Raw genomic sequence first — 22,274 nt, forward strand, 5'->3', positions numbered from 1 at the left:
ATTGCTTAAACAAATATTGACGATATAAGAAATATGAGCACTTGTTTATGAGAGGCTTTTAAACTATTTTCTTCTGTAGCTGTTCACCCTATGTTCTATGCTTTAATATTTTATTTTTCAATGTTTAGGAATCTATAAGTATATAATCTTCTTATCCCCAACTTTCCTTGTAGGTTTTTTTTGCTTGCATTACTTTCCAAGAAAGCTTGGAGGATGAGAAAATCAAAGTTAATCTATTTCAGTATTTGGCCTTCATCTGCTTAAGTTCTAACCACAACATCATCTTTGTGGAAATGTCTCTCTTTTCATTGAGAGTGTAATTTAACATTCTCAGAAGTTGTCATTTGACATTTTGATTAGTTCTTGCTTGTTGAGATGCTTTCTCTGCACTGCCTAAAATTTGCAACTGCGGTTCTCTTTGTACTGGCAGAATTGTTTATTGATGATGTTATGATGTGAGGAATGCCTAAGTCAGGTTCCAAGTTTAAAGCTGCACAAATAAATTGCATTGGCATTTGGCCTGTAATCTTGGAGACTGGCAATATGCCATCATGGTGGAGGAAATCTTCTTCGAAAGAAGTGAAGAAGAAAGGAAGTAAAGATAATATATTTGATGGTTTTCAAAAATTCAAGTTTTTGTCAGATGATAAGGGAAGCTTCAAGTCTTCAGGAGGCTCTTGAAGAGACAGTCTTGATACAGCTTCTAAGAATGGGTCTGGACTCCGGGTAGACACCAAGTCACCATCACCTTCCAACCCTGTTTCACGTTGCCAGAGTTTTGCTAAGAGGCCAAAGGGAAAACTGCTTCCTCTCCCATCTGTAGTGCCATCAATATTGGGTCGTCCAGAGTCTGGGATCAATGTGCCTCAACCATTGGGGAATATATCTGGGAGGTCATCTCCTGGTTTGCCACTTCCTTCACCTGATTTCATATTAAACAGGTTGGATGCCACAGATTTGGATGGAAGTTCATCATCGTCACCTGTTTCTAGTGTGAGTTATGTAGTTAGCTTTGAAACTGCACGTCTGCAACAAGACAATGGGCCATTAAATGCAAATTGTAATCATTGTAGTTTAGACCTCTTTGGTAGAGTCCTAGCAAATGGTTTTGGTTGTTCGAGGTAAGTTCTCCTTCATAGCCTAACATAAACTATATTGGTATCTTAATCTCATTTCAGCTATTTTGTTCTCATCTTTTAATATGTATCTTATGTAATATTTTGCACTATTGTTCAAATGTGATTGAAATGCACTTTTTTTGGAAGGTTATTTTCCTGTACTAACACATCCTTTTGTTATGTACAAATTGAAGTGTGATGAATGTAGCGCAATCTCCTAAGCTTAGCAGGAAAAATTCAGGAAAGGATCTTCTGAGACCTGGTAGTCCACTTTTCCACCACAATAATCACTCAAACATACCCAAAAAGTTTCTGTTGAGTAATAGAGATGCTCTGCCACGTCTGCAAATTCCAGTTCATGGAATACTAGCAAGTGCACCAGAAAGTTCCATATCAAGTCCTTCAAGGAGTCCAATGCGAGCATATGTTTCTTCTGAACAATCATAGAGCAATGCTTTCTGGGCAACAAAACCTTATCCTGAGACGACTTTATTTTGATCAGGTCATTGTTCTAGTCCTAGTTCAAGTTATAATTCGGGGCATAATTCTATGGTTGGAGATATGGCAGGACAACCCTTTTGGTAGCAAAGCAGGGGCAGCCCAGAGTGTTCACCCATTTCGAGTCTGAGAATGACAAGTGGTCCAAGCTCAAGAGTTCAGAGTGGGGCTGTTACTCCTCTACATCCTCATGCTCTTGGACCAGGTCCTGGATCCCCAACCAGCTTGTTAGAAGAAGGTCAACACCATGGGCATCGGTTGCCACTACCACCACTATCTATTTCAAACTCATCACCCTTTGCTACTTCTGGTTCAACATCTTCCTCATCTTCTGCAGTTCCTCGAAGTCCTAGCAGGGCTGACAATCCTTTAAGCCCTGGATCACACTAGAAGAAAGGAAAACTTCTGGGAAGGGGAACATTTGGACACGTTTATGCTGGTCTTAACAAGTATGTCTCTACTATTCAATCATTTTTGCAAACTGATTACTCATGATCTGTATAGTGTTTTGCCTATTAATTTTTTGATCACACATGTTATTGAACAATTTAATTTTCTTGTTGATTGTACTAAGTTTGGCTTTATTTGGAGGGGCAGATAGGTTTGCAAAAATATCATCAATTGATTTGCATGAATTTCACAATTTGTCTGAATTTCTATCTAAAGAGATCTAACCTATCTTAAAACTCAAAAGTCATTAAACATATTTGATTAATCACTATAGTTTTCTTTCACTGCATTTCAACCTGCAGATTCTTATAAACCTTTTTTTTCTCTCTATCTATTCAAGATTTCAAATTGATATTGTAAATGAGCATTCAGAGCTATTTCATCCTTTGCTTTCCTTGATAACCCCTGCTATCCTCTAGACAAAATAGTTTGCATTGTATGATAAAGGATTTTCTGCAGATAACTTCCTACCTTTTTTTTGGGCAGAATTTTGGGCCCTTAGTGTGAATGTTCCTCCATTTAACTAATTTTACAATTAATATATTTTGAAGTTCTTATTCATGACTCATATAGTGAAGAAATTTGGAAGACAGTGAATTATCTCATTGCACCTATATATATTTAGCCTTTTAGGTAGTTATACTCTATTGTTAATGGGTCTGAGAGTTGTACACTGTGAACAACTTGAAGCTATCCAAGTCAAAATGTAGTCAAGGTTAGAAGAAGAGGAGCAAGCTAAGGAAACACTTATTAGTAGAATCCAGAGGCTGACCAAGCTGATCTTAGTATGTACAAAGAATGCAATTCCTACAAATCTTTCAGATAGCCTTGCTAATCAGCACAAACATTCTTTTGGTGAAGATGACGTAATTATAATTTATATTCAAGCCTTACAAATTTCAGATGCTTCAACCGATTTGACAAGTTTTTGAAAGATCTGTGTGTGTATTTTTATAGATTAGTTTTTTGAAGCGAACAACTTACAAACTTAAATCTCAATTGGTGCAACTAGTCAAATCTTAGGCTTATATTTGTTCATCTGATCAATAATGAATGACATGGATACATTTAAGTATTGCAACTTAATTAGAGTGCTCACAAGTTGTAACCAACTTGATAGGATGTTAGGAACATATGCTGCAATAAGTAGTCTACCTTTGCCAAAAGACCTATATCCACTTGCCATACCTAAATGGGAAAACTGGCATTTTAGATGCTACTTGATTATGTTTTGAAGCATATCCCTCATACAATGTAGGTTTGAGGCTTTATCACATGTCACATAAGGATTCATCTTTTGGGCAAAAGATAATTGCTATAAGAATGCATCATGATTTCAAATCACTTAATTGGAGAGCCCCTCAAAGACATTGCAACCATATACCAATGCATACAGACTATTCTCTCATAGAAGGATTTAAGGACCGAATAACCTATAAAAACACATTAAGACAACAATTTTATGTCACGGTTCTCTTTATTCATGCTTGAAACCTACTTAAAAGGTTATCTATGCACAATTTTTGAGTATGCATGCTTGGTTCTTGTCTGTTACACTAACATAATTAAGATCACATCTAGATAAATTAAGAACCATTCCAAAAGCATCCTGATTTACTCGCTCTTCAAGTTTAGACCTATTGATAAAAGTTTGTATGATAATGTTGCCCAGGCCTTTGCCATTCTGATGCAGAGGTGTATTTTAATTCTGGCAGGTATACCAAATATCTTAAGTTCTTGATTCTTCCATCATTTCTGTAAGATATAAATATATTTGAGCCATTCCAAAGGCCTTATTCATTGCATGTTCTTCAAGTTTGTGCCTATTGGAAAAGGCTTGCATAATGATGTTGCCCAGGCCTTTGCCTCCAAGATGCAAAAGTGTCTTTTAATTCTGACAGATATAACAGGTACTAAAAGTGCATTGTTTGTATTGTAGAATGGAAGGACCAACTTATTCCAGATTGAATTGATACTTATCTTTATCATTTGATATTTTGAATTTGAGCCAATGAGAACATGGCTCATATGTAGCTCTTTTTTTGTTCCTATTCAATTGGTCTCAAGCATTAACACCATACTGTATAAATATATGTTCCTTTTCTAATAAATAATGATAGAACCTTTAGCCAAATGCACAACTAGCATAGTTTTTCAAAGGTTCTAATGGCCAGGTTGATAAGATAACAAGTTTTGTGATTGTTGTGGCTACAATCCTAAATATGTAGTCTCATCTACATAGGATTATAAAATATCATCTCAAAGTATAATAATGATTGTAATAGTGCATACATACAGACAACTTTTCACAGGATTAGTGATCGTTTTCTATAAATGAATCATAAACAATAGCAATTCTAAGGAGCCACAATCTGATGAAGGGGCAGGGGTTACTTAAGACGAGACACCTAAGTGATGTGGCTCTTTTTCCTCTCCTGATGAAATCTCTTATGAATCCTCAATTTATGTATTAAATTAAATTGCCAATCTTTCAAGAAATATTAGTTTCCTACAAGCAATAATATCTGGATTAGAGAGGAAATGTGGTAGGGATGTGCAGCAATGCCATTTTTCTCCAATTGAGTAGCCTGGCCCAACCTACTCAGTTCGTGTCCCATGAGGCAAAATGACATGGTTGGTCAGTTGGTGCTCACAACTTGGGTTTAGTTGTGAAGAACCAGTATCTAGGCTTTCTTCAATTAAACAACCAGCATCTAGTTGGTTAGCTTATGGACCAAGGGGTCAATTGACTTGGTTGGTTTGTCTGTGCTTTTGGGCTTAATTGTGAGGAACAATCTCTGGGCATCCTATAGGTTGTTCCCATTAAATTCTTAATATGGTTAGCTATTGGAAATATGCAAAGAATTGGATTCAGTGCATTCAGGATATTATATTTTTCAATAGGAATTATCTGTATATGATCTACATCCTTGATTTTAATGTTCGTTATTAATTTATTACAATTCTCTCTAAATTGAATTGCAATTATTTACTAGAATGCTAATCAATATCAAGTACATCCCTAAAGGGGACATTACAAAGAATCTGCACATCTGCAATCCTCTATGCTAACCGAAGTGAAGGCATAGCTACTAATTTAACGATTCTTTAGTCTACTATATTGGCATAATTCTTAGGCTACATGAGAGATCGTATGAGAACGAGTTACTGATATGAGACAACATAATGATTTTGCAGCTGGTGTATATGTTAAGATGAGGAAGCCCAATGCAGCCATTCGAGATGCTAATGCTACTATTAATTTTTGTACAACTTTTTAATAAGGCTTATGAAATTTGTTTTTCATCCTATCACTTTGTTAAGGCATTAATGCACTTCACCATTCCTTGGTTTTGCCTCCAAACCATATTAAAGTCTAGGGGAATGTGCTTTTATTACTTCAAACAATCTAATCCAATGTTTATAATAGTAAAGTTCTGTTTATTAGAATATGATACATTTTCTATTTTGGTATGTCCAGGTTACATACTCTATATTCTTAATATATGGTTCGATTTCTTTTTGTACTTGTCTAGTTTTAATTGCTTTAAAAAAAATTAAATGACTATTGTTTGGAATTATCAAGTATAGATTAACCCAGACTCTGCCAAAGGCCATAAAGCATGAGGAATGGCAAGAGCAATGCTTGGTAATTGGGAAGAAGTTGCCAAGGATCTGCATCTAGCATCAAGTCTTGATTATGATGAGGAAAGTGCCATTGTTTTAAAGAAGGTAACAAGGCATTTGCAATTTTTTTAGTTAAGGTAATGAACAAACTATACGCATAGTAACAAACATTTAGAGTAACAAGTCTATAGCTTGAAGTTATTGTTCTAAAAATTTAAAGTAGGGTGAAGTTTTCTTCTAAAGTTCTCAAAAATTATATACAATTGTATGTTGTGTTTATCGTATAATTTGATGCTTTGGTTTGGATATCTTGTATGTGTAAATAGTAGAATGCCTATGAGCTTGTTTAGAACTCATGCAATGGTCGCATCACAATTTGTGTGAAATTGCTTGTATTTTTGGCCCTAAAATGCCCTAGATGGTTTGTATTCACCAAAATGCTAGTATTGAAACCATGCAAATGCAATCAATATCATCGCCCAAGCTGTTTGCATCCAAACAGTGCTATGCAAGGAATAATGATGCATTTTTGTTGAAGCAATACACACAAATTTGCTCCAAAAATCACCACTTTACCTTTACTGTTCAAAATGCATGGTATAAAGTCATAAAGGCATGCTTTTTGAAGCACTTTGCATTTGTTTTTGTATGTAAAATTGACACTCAGTCTTCTTAGTTACTAAGACGGGGTTTTAAATGAGAAACACACATGTATATGCATTCAAAATTGACACTTTGGAGTTTTTTATAACTAAAGTTGATAATGATGTGCTTTTCAAAACAATTTGCATGTGTAAACACATCTAAAAAGTGCCACAATAACTTAACACTTGCTTTTTAGGAGGTTTTACATATGATTTTTATTTTACACATGTTTAATATATGCAAGTTTATAATACACAAACAATGTGCTCTAGTAGCATTCAATTGATGGATCAAGGGTTTGTGTGATATGCATGTATAGAGATTGTTAACGATATCTATAGTTGGGCAAAAGTTAGCAGAGTACTGATTCACCCCCAAGTATTCCCTATCTCTAACAATGACTATTTATGGTCTAATATTCAATCCTTATTTTGAATGTGCTATATTTTGAAAATGTGGAAATTAGTGATCCAAATCTGATAGAAATTATGGACACAAGCACACTTGTAGCTTGAATTTACTTAACATTAGTGTCTGTACATCCATGTATCTTTCCTATTGCATATCCATGTATCATCCTCTACCATTTTAGTTTAGCTGATCTCTGGTGAAGAGAGGCAATACTCTCATCGTGAAAGCCTATGCCATCAATGAAGGAATCTGGTACACAGAATACTATTAAGGTTTTGAGAGATGATAGTGGAGGTTCCTAAAACACCGTACTTAGAAAAATGTGGCCCTGCCAAACTTCTTGGCCAGAATGGTAACTGTGTTCTATATAAAGATGCTTAGCTTGAGCAAAACTCATTTTCTTTTGGAATATGTACACAAAAGGCTCTAATTTCTCAAGAAAACAGCATTTACCTGTAGGTTCATGGTAGTGCATTGAGCATCTAATATTTTAAAAGCCTGTTGTTACCAATAATGCCTAAGGTGTAGTTTATGGTCATCTTTCATTCGAGAGCTAAAAATAATTTTATTTTCTAAGGATTTTTTCTTTTCAAATATATCATGCCTATATATTAAGTAGTGATCTCCATCTTTCAACTCTGTAGAAATCCCCTAGTAAGTCTGTCAGGGTTAGGCTTCCACTTCCAAAGTAGATTGTGGAGTACAAATTTGGATCCTAGAATGGCAATGGGGTTTTACATAAAGATGCTCATGCCCAATTATTTTGATGGCTCAAGCTTTGTAAAGCTTGATTAGGAAAATACAGGAAGCCATTGGGCTCTGCTAACATGTCCATTATGGCTAAAGAGTACTTCATGGTCTTCTTTGCTTGAAAAAGATGTTGTTTTTCAAAGAGGAGTTAGTTGTGTCAGAAGTTTGCTTTGTTTTTTCTTTTGTTCTTTTGTTGATTGAGGGTCTCTATTAAAAAATGAGTTGATTGCTATTTAGATTCCTTGTTAATTTTTCTTCCATAAACATCTTCATAGAAGTTTTTGAATCTTTATATCTTGAGGTAACTTTTCTTTTGGTCTTTTTTAAATATGGTTCTTGAAATTTGTTTCCGGTTCACAATTTGATATTTTGAGTTCGATTTTGTTGTTATTCTGACAAGATCTTAATAGTATGAATTAGATAACCATTCCGTAGTTTTGCACCCATTATCTTCTCAGCATAGCCTATGAATTTGAGATGGAAGTGGGTATATGGTAAGTACATAGGTGAACTGTTCAACAAGGTTTATTATTCTTGGTAATAGATGTCAAAAGGCCTTTTCTTGTTACTGAAGTCAAATGGTTGGGAATGAGCTCAGTAGAGGTCAAATATCACATATGAGGCCCTCAATGCAATAAGGGATGAGGCTGGGATCATGCCCTAGGAAACTTTGGTAGAATGGGTACTTTTCAATCCTTTACTCTTAGGCCCTTAGTCTAAAAGGTAAACTTTTGTGAAATGGGTACATTTGAATCCTTAACTCTTAGGCTCTAAAGCTTAAAAGGACAACGTTGGCAGAATTGCTTTTGTTTAATCTCTCACTCTTAGCTGAAGAGATTATCTTAGACTTGTGCTTCTAAATGAGGTTGCAAAAATGACTTGGGTATGGAAAGCCCTCTATTAAGAAAACCAAAAATGGTAATAGATGGAAAGTAACCATGCACTTGAAAATTTACTATCAACTTTTACCTCACACTTTGTAATCTATCATTATGAAAAGACTGTGATAAAAAGGTTGCCAAAAAAAGCCATATGTATACACAAGATGCTAAATGAGTGGTGGAACCACAGAAACCTAAGGAAAAAGCTGATAACCAATTGAGGAAGAGTGGGAATATAAAATATGTTAAAAGAATGGTAAATGTTCTAAAAAATGTTATGAAGAGGATATGAAGAGAAGAAATCATTTATTGTGCATGTATACTAAACTAAAAGGGGGAAATCATCTATATCTCCATCATGTAATCTCAGTCTTTATATCCATTTTGTAATCTCAATCTTGTTAGTTTATGTTTCCGTTATTTATTTTTACATTTTGTTCCAGTGTATTATTTGCAACATAGCAATCTCCTTATTATTTCCCCACCATATCATGTTTTAGTATTTTACTACTTTTCCTGTTCTTTGATTTTTCTTTTTATAATCTCTTGTTCTCTTTTAATCGGTTATCATTTATTTGCTTTGGTTTTTCTACCCCCTTTATCATTTTGCCTCTTCATTGATGCTAATGCCAAGTATTTTTGTCAATGGGACCTTATCCCTCCATTGAAGCTAATGCCCAATTTTTTTGTCAAGGAACATTACTGTTACTGTCAATCATCAATAGTTGAAAATGGACTTTTTATTAACCACAAGATTTGCGTTGAAAGAAGCTCTTGAGAATGACAACACACTTCCAATTTTACTATCAGAATTTTAGATCACGCTCGTTGATGATAATGCCAGATTTGTGGTGCTATTACCTTGCCCCTCCAATGCCAAATTGATGATAATGCCAAATTTTTTAACAATTTAACAGTAGCATTTTCAATTTTTAAGGTCTAGTATCTAAACAATGTAAATGAGAGGAAACTTAAATACAGATGCACACCAACCATTGATTAAGTTTTCAAACTACATCTCCAAGCAGTCATCAGTGAATTCGACCTATTTTGTTTACATCTGGCAAATATGAAAAGAACCAGAAAATTGTTTTTTTTGCAGATTTGTGGTGCTATTTACCATGAGATAAGTTGGCAAAATTTGTTGATTCCCACTCAGAAAACTGTGAATTTCTTCCACTGATTTGATCCATGAGTCTCTGGCAGGAAAAATCACACCTCTAGCAACAACTTTATGTGTTTGTAAACTATGGACCTAAATTGATATAGCTCTGTTCAAACAATCTTAGCTTCTAATCTAAACTTTTGTTCTGTACTCAATAAACTGGTTGTGTGGTAGCACGTTTTCTGATTAGCACTCATAGCTTTTACCAGCAGATCATTAGATATGCTGATAATTTATTTTGAGTATTTCATTAAATTTTATATCATTTTTCTGCTAGTGTCTTGTAAGAAGATCATTAGTGTCTTACATTCATGCTAGTGATTAAGATTTTTCTGTCATATATTTGGAACCTAAATGGTAATAGTACTAAATGAATGTTTAATTTTACTGTTTAATAGGTATAAACATGGTATCTATCCAAATGGAGCTGATTGTCGATATAGGCACCAAAAGATGCCTCGTCCACCTCCTCTTGTAGAAGAAGTTTTCCAGAAACTTCAGCAGTGGGCGACAGTGACAAATGGTTCCTACCCAAACAGATATCCTCAGCACAGTCAAAACAATTATTATCATCAAGCAAAAAAGGCTCAACCTTCACCTAGTGCTTCTCAAAGACTGCTAGGAAGTTCACCTTTAGGTGATAAGCCCAAGAATCAGGAGCAGAAAAGGTCACAACGTGTACCAAAGTATCAGACAAATTAGAGTCAAGGCCAACCAGTGAACCCTTCAGCAAATGGATTCTCAAATCAACTGAATGTTGTATCTGCTGCATTGCCACTGCCACAAGGAATTTCTAGGTTCGTTGACATGAATCAGTGCATGGTTGTTCTTCTATGGGACTATTGTATTGCAATTTAATTCCTAAGTCTGTGATGTATGCGTACTTAATTGTTTTTTGCCTTTCCTCAAGTGATGTTGGGGGTGTGCCATTGGAATTGGTTATTAGAATTATATTGGTGCTCGATGTATACATTTCAGCTTCAGAAGTTCTTATATGTACCAATTTCATTTTTTGTGCTTCATTTAAATGTACATGGATACCAATCAATACGAAGATATTGTAAATTTTGTTGTTGGAGCATTATAAGCTTTTCCTTTTAAATAATAGTTATACAGCTACCGAATCTGATGTTTGTGAAACTTCTGAGTAATTTAGTCTGTTCCAGGAAGTTTTATTATCAGAGCGAAAGAGTTGATTGCAACTCATTCTACCATATTGAGAATAAGTGTGGGCATTAGGTTCTTTTTGTTGTAACCCCTAAGCCTGCCTTTAGTCTGGAGAGATTTCCATTCTATATACATTTGATCACATTATTACATTGAATTTCCTTTTGCTAATTGGGCGGTGTGGGTGGTGAAAAATCATTCTGCTTTTAGAAGCTCTCATATAATTCTCTTAAATATTGGTTATTTTGAGGCAACATTAATTATTGTTTTTTATTAAGACTATATTGATTATTGTTATAGCAAGCATTTCATACTATTTATTAATGGGTGTAACATTGTGATTATATCATGCAGCCATGGTTGAGTATGTCTTCTGTTTATTATGAGTAGCAGCGAAGATATCTATTTTATGCTTCTTTTCTATTCCTCTGTGTCCTCAAATGTATTAAAAATAGCTGAGGGCACTCTTAAGTATACTTCATAGGTCTTCTCTGGTGCATTGGTTTTTATTTGAGTTAGTATCAGTAACAGATAGCTTCATAATTGTTACTTATATTATGACTTATTGACATCAGTGGTCAAAAGCATTGCAGGATACAGCAAAGATCTTTGTAAAGCCACAAAACCCTTATTTTTGGGAAATGTGTTGTACAGGCAGTATCAAAGGTCCAAACCACCAAAACCCTTTACAAAGTCCAAATGGGTATCCTAAATTGTTGTTTGTCTTGTAGGTTGTTAAGAAAGTTTGCAAGATAATGATCAAAAACCTACATAGGAGGGCTAATTACAAAAAGGGCTGCAAAGAAATATACAGCTAGTTTGGAAAGTGATTGAAAAAAGGAGTTTGGAATTGTTTTTTTTTTGGTCATTCTAGGCCCAAATAAGTTAGTCAAGAGTATGAACATCTCCTACAATGCTAGATAAGCACAAGTACAAGACTTGGAAAAACAAATCTTAACAACCATGTTTACACAAGATAAGATAAGTTTGTGACTTGGTGAGTTGACCTAGGGGGCAGACTTGGTGAGCGAACATAAAGAGTCAACTTGGTGAACGTACTTGAATTGTCAGCTTGGTGAGCTGACTAGGGGAGTCGGCCTGGCGAGCTAACATGGCGAGTCGACTTAAAGTGGCGAGTTGGTGGGGCAAGTGGGGGTGACTTGGTGAGCTGACCTAGAGAGTTGGCCTAGGGGGCGGACTTGGTGAGCGAACTTAGAGAGTCAACTTGGTAAGCGTACTTCAATTGTCAGCTTGGCGAGCTGACTTGGGAGCCGGCCTAATGATATGACATGGTGAGTGGGCTTAAAGTGGCAACTTAGTGGGGCAATTTGGCGAGCCGACTTAGGGAGGCCACTTAGAGACGAGACATGGCGAGCTAACTTGGTGAGAAAGCTCGATGAATGGACCTAAAGATTGACCTTGATGAGGCACTTTGGTGGGGTGACTTGATGATCGAACTCAAAGAGTCAACTTGGTGAGTATACTTGAACAGTTGACTTGGTGGGGCAAGTTGGCGAGCTAACTTAGTGAGTCCACTTGGTGAGGTGAGATGGTGAGTTGACTTGGTGCGGCGACTTGGCGAGCTGACTTGGTGAGTGGACTTAAAGATTGACCTTGATGAGGCACTTTGGTGGGGTGACTTGATGAGTGAACTTAAAGAGTCAACTTTGTGAGCGTACTCGAACAGTCAACTTGGTGACATGACTTGGTGGGCTGGCTTGGCAAGCCGACCTGGCGTGCATACTTGAACAGTAGACTTGGTGAGCTAACTGAAAGAGTCAACTCACTGAGGTGACTGGGTGGGAGTGACTTGGCGAGCTGACCTAGAGAGTGACTAAAGTTAAGAGCCTCTATTATTGAATTCTCTTCCCTATCACCCATATTCATTTCCTTTGCTATTCATGCTTCACATGGGAGTCTTTTTATATGATGATTTATTGTCAATCATGTCCATTCGCTACCAAACAATTCATATTCTACAAATTCGAGATGCTGGAACTTTTGTGGATGTGCAGGCCATTGGAACATACTGTAGGGAGGATGATGAACTTATTCTCAACTGTCAGACTCAGGCAAGTGATACAAATTGTAGAATCTTAACATATGGTTGTTCAAATTCTGTATCTCCTAAATGATTTCCTTTTATTGTATAACTTGTTGTGCATAGTTGCCAAGTTTTCTTATTGTATCGGGCATATTAATGAAGAAGCATATTAGTTATTGTCGATATTTTTTTAGGCATTCTATAAAATAGTTCACATGCCTTGCGTATGATATGAGATTTTACATGCATCCTGCACTCTCTCATCCGGCTAACGATGGATTACGGAGAGTGATCTGAAACGATGACGCTAAAACACACACAATCAAATCCAAAATGAACTTGCATTACAAATGGATTGTGAAAATCTGATATTGTTGATTTATATATGTTTAAGTTGTGATTGTCCTTGTAGACATGCATGCAAAATCAACAATATCAGATTTTCACAATTTATTTGTAATGCAAGTTCATTTTGGATTTGATTGTGTGTGTTTTAGCATCATCGTTTCAGATCACTCTCCGTAATCCATCATCAACCGGATGAGAGAGTGCAAGATGCATGCAAAATCTCATATCATGTGCAAGGCATGTCAACTATTTTATAGAATGCCTAAAAAAAATTTACACACACGCGTTGGTAGAAATTTCTACCTTCATTGGTCAAAATTTCTACCTTCAATGGTAAAAAATTTTGACCTTCATTGGTCGAAATTGCTACCTTCAATGGTCAAAATTTTTGACCTTCATTGGTCAAAATTTCTACCTTCAATGGTCAAAATTTTTTACCTTCATTGGTCGAAATTTCCACCTTCAATGGTCAAAATTTGCGACCTTCATTGGTCAAAATTTCTACCTTTCTTGGTCAAGATTTTCTACCTTCTTTGGTTGAAATTTCTACCTTGTTTGGTCAAAATTTTGACCAATTCCTGACAAAACTTGCACAATGGCTATGGACGTTTTTCGACCAATGGTTTGGTTGACTTTGGTCAAATTTTGGTCGAAAAGTGGGTCGAAATTTCGACCAATAATGGTCGAAAAATGGTCTCAGATGTACTTGTGCAGGCTTTTAGTCATTTTTGACCTAATCTAGTTTCTCTACCATCTTCATGGCTTTGCAAACTCTATTGAAGACAAACACAGATATCCTTACTTAGCCTATTGCTCCTCAGTTACTATTGCAGCCTCTAATCCATCTACTAGAGCCTACTATTGGTATGCTCAGGATACTATCCTATTGAGTTCAGTTGGGATCGACATTGACCATCTCCCTCCCTACCAGTTCTCATTGGACGCTCTTGCTCATCTACTCCCCTCTCGGTAGGAGTTGAACGGGCATGTTAGAATTCACATCTATAGGCAGCATATCATATGGACCTGGGTGGATTCTCCAAGAGGATTATGTCTGAGGATGACTTTCTATGTCGAGAACTTCTTAGATATTTGAGATGGGATTATTGTATGCCCTAAGTACTTACATAGATACTGGACACACACCCTATGTATCTCCCTTGGCACCTTTAGGGTGGCCTCACACAGACTCTGGATCTAGGTTGATCACCATATTGCTAGAGTGGATCAAGTGTGTACACTTTTTACCTTAGTAGAGGCAAAATCTGAGATTCATTTTCTTTTCGGATGCCCCATATACTACGAGATTAGAGGGAGATTTTATTGTCTATTTAGAGATTGCAAATCCCTCTCAAATTTTTTTAGGTACATTGATCAATGTTGCATTACATGCTACTCTGTGAGTCCTTACAGCTTCGTGACCATACTTTATAACTATCATTTCCCAAGAGTCCAACCCAGGCACAACTCATTGTGACCTTCTTCTCGCCTTTACCTCTGGCTCGAGGTGTGAAGTGACTATACAATTTCCCTAACACAAACCATTCCAAATCTGTGAGACCCCACAAGAGACCTCTTCACTAGTGACACTCCTCTCGTAGCACTTAGCTTCATCACACGGCCTCTGGTGGCCGCACAGATTAGTCATTGTTGGAATTTTTCCCTATGAGGACGAATACCTAATCTTTTCTGTGATGTCTCTTGCTTTCTTCTTCTTTTGTTGTGCTTGTTCTTTTGTGGACACTGTTTAGTGCTTTGTTTGTCTACTTTTTCTTGGTGTAAGCTTCTAGTCCTATAAACCCATGTTGTGGTCTTTTGTTGGACATTAATAATATTATCTTATCTTATCTTAATAAATTTTCTTATGTAGTAGGAGGTCTTTAGATTGGTGGAAGCGGTTGGGGTTCATTTTCTTCAATGTTTTCTTTCTTCGGAGGGTTTTGTGGAGGGTTTGCTGGAGGATTAAATTCTTGCACATCATTCCTTGTTGAAAATTATAAAACATCTAGTTTAAAAATATAATGAAATGAAAAATATTGTCTAAAAATAAGAATGATTGAAAACTTAAATCTTAACAGATACAAGAGGTTAAACCACTTACTTCTACTACCAATTTTGGCTACTCACTGTCGTGGAGGCATTGTTGATCCAATTTGGCGAAGACAATTGTAATGTAGGGTGTGAATGCAATTTGGAGGATTGTTGGAGAACAAAAAAATAGATAGTTGAGGTATACATTAGCTTTGGTTGTTAGCTTCTCATTTTTATGTTTTTTTGACAACGCACACATGCCATAGCACGACTGCAATATGTTTCAAATTGTTTGAGCCCACGGTTTGGGCAATCCAAGCCATAACGTGTGTGCACTATGTCTTGGATGAGGAAACAATTGGAACTTTTTGGTTGCCCATATTTGTGCACATACCTTGTAACATTATTAATGTTTTTCTCACAATGTACATATCACTACATCATGATTTACTTTCTCCATTTCAATGTCTCTCACACTTATAATATAAAAAAAGAGGATGCAAAAGTAAAGATTTTGAATGAAAATGTAAATTATGATTTTATGATGAAAGATGTTAAAATTAAAGAATGAAGAGGTCTTCATACATGTCAAAATTAAGCAGGTAAGTCAATTGATAAACATTACCTAAAATATTCATATGTTGCATGTTTTATTTTCAAATTGCAGTAATGGAGTTCTCTTCAATATGGATATGTAGGTTGCACAACAATTTCTAGTGTGTGATAGATTAGATGGGATTCTGATTCATGTGGGAAATACATTTCAAATGAGTTTCAATTTAGATGGTCATGTTTGATTTAAGGTTTTAAAAATCTGATTTTCTTTTTAAAAATATTGTTTTATATCTTGTATTATTTATAATTACAAAGTTATATATTTTTATATATTATTTTTGTGTGTAGATTATTTTTCTAGAAGCAAATTATAAGAGTTCGTTTGAACATTAAATAATACCATTTTAGTAGGTTTGAATCTTGATGGCAAGGCATGTGGGAGAGCACATTATAGTTGGGTGGGAGTGTTCAATTCATTGTGGGGGGTTAATCTTATATCTCTCGACCCCTCTCGTACCGTTGTCATGATGTCATCATGATGCCCTAGCCATTGGTTCATGCTCATGCTCGGCTCTAGTGCCAAGAGTTGTGTGTTGTCCTGTGTTGTGTGCTTCCTATGTCGTGTCGTGTCATGCTTGTGCCTATTGTGTCATGGCATACCTGTGTCGTGTCTATCATGGAATCCAACCTCCTTTGGAGCCATCAATCGTGTGCAGGGCCACGGACTATTGTGGTGTCATGTTTGAAGGAGAGAGTTGTGAGTTCTTCTACAAAAAGAATAACACCTACATTTACAGAAGTCGAAAGCATGGATTAACAACATTGCTGAAGAGGTTGGGAGTCATGATGCCATAATGCCAAAAGCAAAGATAGGGAAACCTGATCTTAACCTCTGACCAAATCTGGATCGTTTGTTTCTCTCCTCTTGTGTGTTTTCTTAGGTGTTCCTTCAATTGTTGTTGTCCATGTGAGAGTTGTAAGAGCCGTGTTGTGGATGTCGCGGCCTGCCAGGTTGTTAGAATTCTTTAGAATAACTAAAACGGGGGGGGGGGGGGGGGGGCGAGGGGGTGAATCAGTTATCCAAGGTCCAAATGCCCTATTAATACTTTTTCTCTACTTTTAATGAATCCATACACTTTTCATCCATCCAAACTTAAATCAACCATATTAGCAAGTTACAGTAAATCAACATGCAAGGATAAAACATGCAAGATCAACAGATGACACAATGATTTACGTGAAAATCCAATTTGGGAAAAACCACCAGTAACATGCTACTTGATTCTCACTCTTCTGAAGTGATGCTCTATTAAAAGCCTGCCCTATTAAAGGCTTACAACACACTGTTAAATGTGACCTTGTTAGAGGATTTCACCAAACTGTTAGGAATGGGCCTGGTTAAAGGACTTTAGAACATTCACTTGAAATGTCACCCTGTTAAAGGATTTATCTCATGGCTATTAAACCAACCAGAGTCCGTAGGATTTAAACTTACTATTACAATTGCTAGAAAGTAACGATAATGGTCTTTTGATCTGATATAACTTACAACATACTTTGCAGATTTCAGATCACACTTTTGGTTCAATCCTTATGCTTGGCTTCAATCACTTCAGCTCTGACTGCTTGTCTTCTTCTCAAGCTTCGTCTCCTTGAGTCTTCTAACTCATTGTACCAATGCATCCATATCAGGGGTCTTCTTACTAAAACAGAGTAATTATGCTCTCTTTTCTCCTTAGCACCTCCTTCAACATTTCATGCTTTCATGCTTGACCACCTCTCTCTCTCTCATTTTCTTCATGAACTTATGACTCCTTAAATAGAAATCTGATTTCCCTTTGCCGCTCAATCTTCCTCTCCAATTTTAGGGTTTCAAATGGATTAGGTAGGATACATTGTATCTACCTCATATCTTGTTCTCATCTACAAACTTCGTCAGTTGTAACCTTAAAAATGTTCTACATGGTGTTCTGTGCCACCAGCTCATCATTCTTATTTTTCATTTAATTCACAAACTTCCAAGTAACAACCTTGTCAGCTTAGATCTGGCAAATCTTCGATTTTCAAAATAATGCAACAACTCGGCATTATTGATTTACTGGTGCTCGGCATCTCTATGTTACTCGGCACTTGAAGTTTACTCGACACTTGAAGTTTACTCACTCAACTTCAACTAGGAATCTGTTCGGCACTTACTAGCTCGCTCGGCTCCTTCTTTCTAATGATCTTTGGTTAGGCTTAATAGATGTCTTAGCTAAAACCTTTCATCTTTGATATGTTTCAATGTGCCCATTCTCTGTATCTTATAGTATGTCATCAAATACACTTTTTCATCAATGGCTTAGCTGATCCCTGTACTTCATTACAACATCATAACTTCAACCTTTCTCTAGGTGTTCTAGTTACATCTTATTGATTGCCTCCTCCTTGACAATCAACTAATTGATAGTATTTGGATCACTAAAGCAATTGTCATTCGTGCAAGTAGCAAGTTTGACATCAATGACAAAACAATGATTGAGAACATTCTTTACCAGTTCCATAGATCATTCCAACAACTTTCCTTATGATCATTTCAATCATTTCCAACACAGGTGCCATGGGTTTTCTAGCGGGGTTTTCTTTGGTTCTCTCTGCTATTTGTTGGTGACTACAAATTTTATGCCAATTGTTTGATAGATTGCTAGACCTATTCTGAAAGTTGCAAGTTGTGTAACTGGTGTTTACAAGTTGTTTGCAAATTGTTTGATAGATTTCTAGTTGAAAGTTGTGTAACAACAACATCCAATAAAGGGCACATTTCTTGGAAGAGTGCAAGTTTATCTATCTTCTATGGGTCCCCAATCCAACCTAGTCACATTCCAACAAATAGTTGTTCATTTGACAAAAATGGAGACTAATCACAAGGCCCTACAAAACGTAGCTCTTTCCTCATCCTCGCTCTCTCTTAGTCTCGATGATAGGTTGATTAAGGTTGAAGCAGAGAATCAATCTCTCTGAGGTATTGTGCAGTCCTTACGTGAGACACTTTCAGAAGCACTGAATAATTTAAAGAGTCAACTTGATTATCATATGCAAAAGAACCTGGATGTGCTGACAAAACTAAGTACAACTAATATGGATATTGCTCAACTCAAACTTCAAATGGTCAATTTGCAATTGTCTGATATCGACCTACTAAGGAAGAAATAGTCTAAACTCGACAAAAAACAATCCTCCTTGAAAACTGAAATAGAACAACAGATGAAATCATGGGCCTCTATTTGTAATAACCCCATCTCCACTTCCACTTCTCTCCCTAGAGTGGAGGAACTAGTCCAAACTAAGATAGCAGATAAAAGGGTTAGGCGCGCCTGTGAGCTCAACTTGCGAATTCATGGTCTCCCTCTTCCTTCTTCTTCTTCTTCTTCTTCTTTAGAGCCTCTTGTTGTAGGTTACTCTTTTCTCAAGGACCAAATGGATATCACCTACATCACACTAGACTGTGCCTGGGTTGGGCATGATAACACCCTATTTATTTGGTTCCTCTCACTTGCTGACTGCCTTTAGGTTCTTAGGGCAAAGAGGAAGCTTTTCCCTCTCTCCACCAAGATTTATCTCGATGAGGATCTTACTAGATCACAAGTGACAAAATTAAAGCAAGCTCGGGTTCTTGTTATGATTGCCCAATAGGAGGGTAAGTGGGTATAGATCAAAAATCATGGTAGTGATTCGAGAAACTTTTCCTGCAGATTGGGAGTCAAGGTTGACCTCTAAGGCTATTTGATGTGCACAGTCAGTATAACTTCGACACACATATCCTCACTCCCTCGCTCTCTCTCTCTCTCTTCTTTGCCTGTTTCTTGACTTTGTTCTTGTTCTTTTGCAAATGTTGTTTGATGTTCTTTTATTAGCACCATTTGGTGTTTTGTCTAGTGCTATTGTATTGGTTGTAAGCTTCTAGTCCCATAGACTCATGTTGTGGTCTCTCGTCAGACATTAATATATTTATCTTATCTTATCACACCATACCACAACCAACTATATGTTTGATAAACTTATTTATAAGATAAATTTGAGATTACATTCAAGTCTAGAAGTGTAAGTGCACTTTATCTTCTGAATTCAAGTTTTTTTCCCACTCGCTACTCTTGTTCGCTTCTCTCTGCCCAATTTGCAAATGCCTGTTGGGGTCATTTCTCAACCTGTCTTCTGCAATCGTTCATGGGATAGGGTTCTTGCCTTGGCTACAAGCCGTTGTGTTGCTTCCTTTGCGAATGTGGCCACTTTTTTAAGCTGAGGTCCAGGTTTAGGGGTTCTAACGGTGGATCATTCGATTTTCTCATCGGGTGTGACTCCTGTCACAATCTGCAATCCAATTCGGTTGGAGTTGGAGGATGAAGTTGCAAAAGAAATTGCTCAAAAGATCAAGGACTTCTCCAAGAAGGAAACTATTTTTTAGATTTAGAGGCTTCTGGCCTTCCCTTCTGCCTCTTCATGTTTGGATTTCTAAGCACTAGGACCTGTTGATTTCCAAATCTGTCCAGATTTACCCTATGGCCAGGGGCTTTTTCATAGTAAAATTTGATGTTGCTGAAGATAGGAGGACTATTTTGTGTAGTTGCTTCAGCTCGGAGCATTGTCACCCTTTGTTGGCCAAACCTTGACTGAGGTTTTCGACCCGTCCTCTAAATCTTTTTCTCATATGCCTCTTTGGGTCAGGCTCCCGAATCTCCCCCTTAACTTATGGTTGGATTCAGTTCTTGAAGCTATGGGAGATGTCATTGGAGTCTTCTAAATGGTGGATTCTAAATCTTCGGATATTTTTCATACTACTTACGCTCGCATTCTTGTGGTGGTTGATATTTTGAAGGGCCTCCCTAAGAAGATAAAACTTGAGGTCCTTAATGGTTCTTAGGTTCAGACTCTAGACTATAAAGGTATTCCTTTCCGCTGTAGGGTTTGCTCCAGAACTGGACATGTGGCTATGCACTATCCTGTAGAGCTAATGAATTCAAAGAAAAGACCTTCTTGGTGAGCTGGGGCTTTAGATCAGCATTACTCTGTCCTTAAAGACCCTGGTCCTTTGGTTTTCCCCATGCTTGTGGTTGCTTCAGGTGACTATGTTTCTTCCCCATCTGACCAGGCTTTTGGTCCATTGTTGTATAAGTATGTAGTGGTTGTAAGGAAACTTGGCAATGAAGAATATAACCACCATTTCCACATAACCCATAATAAATCTGAAATAATCATGAAATTAAAATCCACATGCAAGAGAATAGAAAACATACCCACAAAATTGTGACACAAGATATACCCTGGGAAACCCTTATTGAGGGAAAAACCCAGCCTCCAAAAGCATCCATCACCATGTATTATTCAGCAAAATAATCATTGCCATACAACCATGGAAGCCTTCATGGCCATAGCCACAACCGAGCAAACTATGTGAACAAGCATGAATCCACACATCCCATGCCATGCTTTCAACCTTCACAAATGCTCCCTTGGCTAACCTGTCAAGCCTTGTCCCGCTCGACTCTTGCCTTTTTTTCCCTTCTCACTCTTACTCTCACTCTCTACAACAACTACCCTTGTGGCTGCTTATATAGTAGCAAGTCCCACAAAACCACTAAGTGGTATTACATAAACCATGTGCTAAAACCATGTGCTACCTAACCCACTGACCCCACATTTAATATTGGGCATTTAATTCTTTTCCCCAATATTAAATAATTACATGAAATATTTTCACAATGTTACAATACAACTCATCAAGAATATTCCATGGGAATCTTTACATGTTGCACGTCTATCTAGGTACAACATTACATAACAAAATAAAATATAACAATATTATGCAATGTGTGCAACACCCATTATCTCAACAGTGGTTTCCCCTCCCTCTGTGGGTCAGGATCTTGTGGGTAATCTTTCTAGTATGGTATTGCCTATTTCTTCAGATGCGCTTGATGCCAATGCTTTGGTTTGGGAGGAGGCTTCTTTGGTGGAGGAAGGTTGGACAAAGGTTAAAGAAAAAATTACAAACGATCCTAAAAATCCTCTGATTGACATCTTCGATCTCACTCTTTTGGGACTAAAGGGTCCTAAATGATTTTATGAAGTTGTAATTTGGTGGCAAAAGTGAACTGTATTATTTGTGAGGTCACCCTCATTACTTTTTTTGGTCGGTAACCTGTTCTCCTCTAGTCCATTGTATTTCTCGTTTGGGCCCCATCAAAAAAATTTGAGGTGTAAAGGGTTTCAGGCACCCTTCAAAAGTTGTTTTACTTAATCAAAAACAATGGAGTGCACTTTTTCATTAATAAAAATTCTCATCTAAAAACATAAGTTAAGAATCATTTACAAATAATAATAAAATCACACTTTTTTTTAACATATTAAAAATAAAATTATATTTGTAGAAAGTAAATTAAGTATATTTAATAGTTAAATCAATAACTTACTCATAATGTACTCTTGAGGTGATCTTCCACTCGTATTTAACTATGTTGTGACCATTAGGTAAAACATCTTATTTCCGTACTCGTTGTGATTTTTAATCTCCTTTAAAATAATACTTCATTCTAAATTTCACAAGTATA

General features: G+C 36.6%; 1 pseudogene across 1 annotated transcript; it reads left to right on the top strand.

Annotated features, from left to right (window-relative positions):
- The first annotated feature begins 290 nt into the window (after positions 1 to 290).
- On the top strand, positions 291 to 1,687 carry LOC149575478 (mitogen-activated protein kinase kinase kinase YODA-like; annotated as a pseudogene). Its single transcript, XR_016359686.1, has 2 exons — positions 291 to 1,121; positions 1,313 to 1,687. The product of XR_016359686.1 is annotated as a mitogen-activated protein kinase kinase kinase YODA-like (transcript).
- Positions 1,688 to 22,274: the final 20,587 nt, after the last annotated feature.

The sequence above is a fragment of the Cupressus sempervirens genome, chromosome 2 (genome assembly GCF_028749045.1).
Source record: "Cupressus sempervirens isolate cs-2001-9-10 chromosome 2, ASM2874904v1, whole genome shotgun sequence".
Lineage (NCBI taxonomy): Eukaryota > Viridiplantae > Streptophyta > Pinopsida > Cupressales > Cupressaceae > Cupressus > Cupressus sempervirens.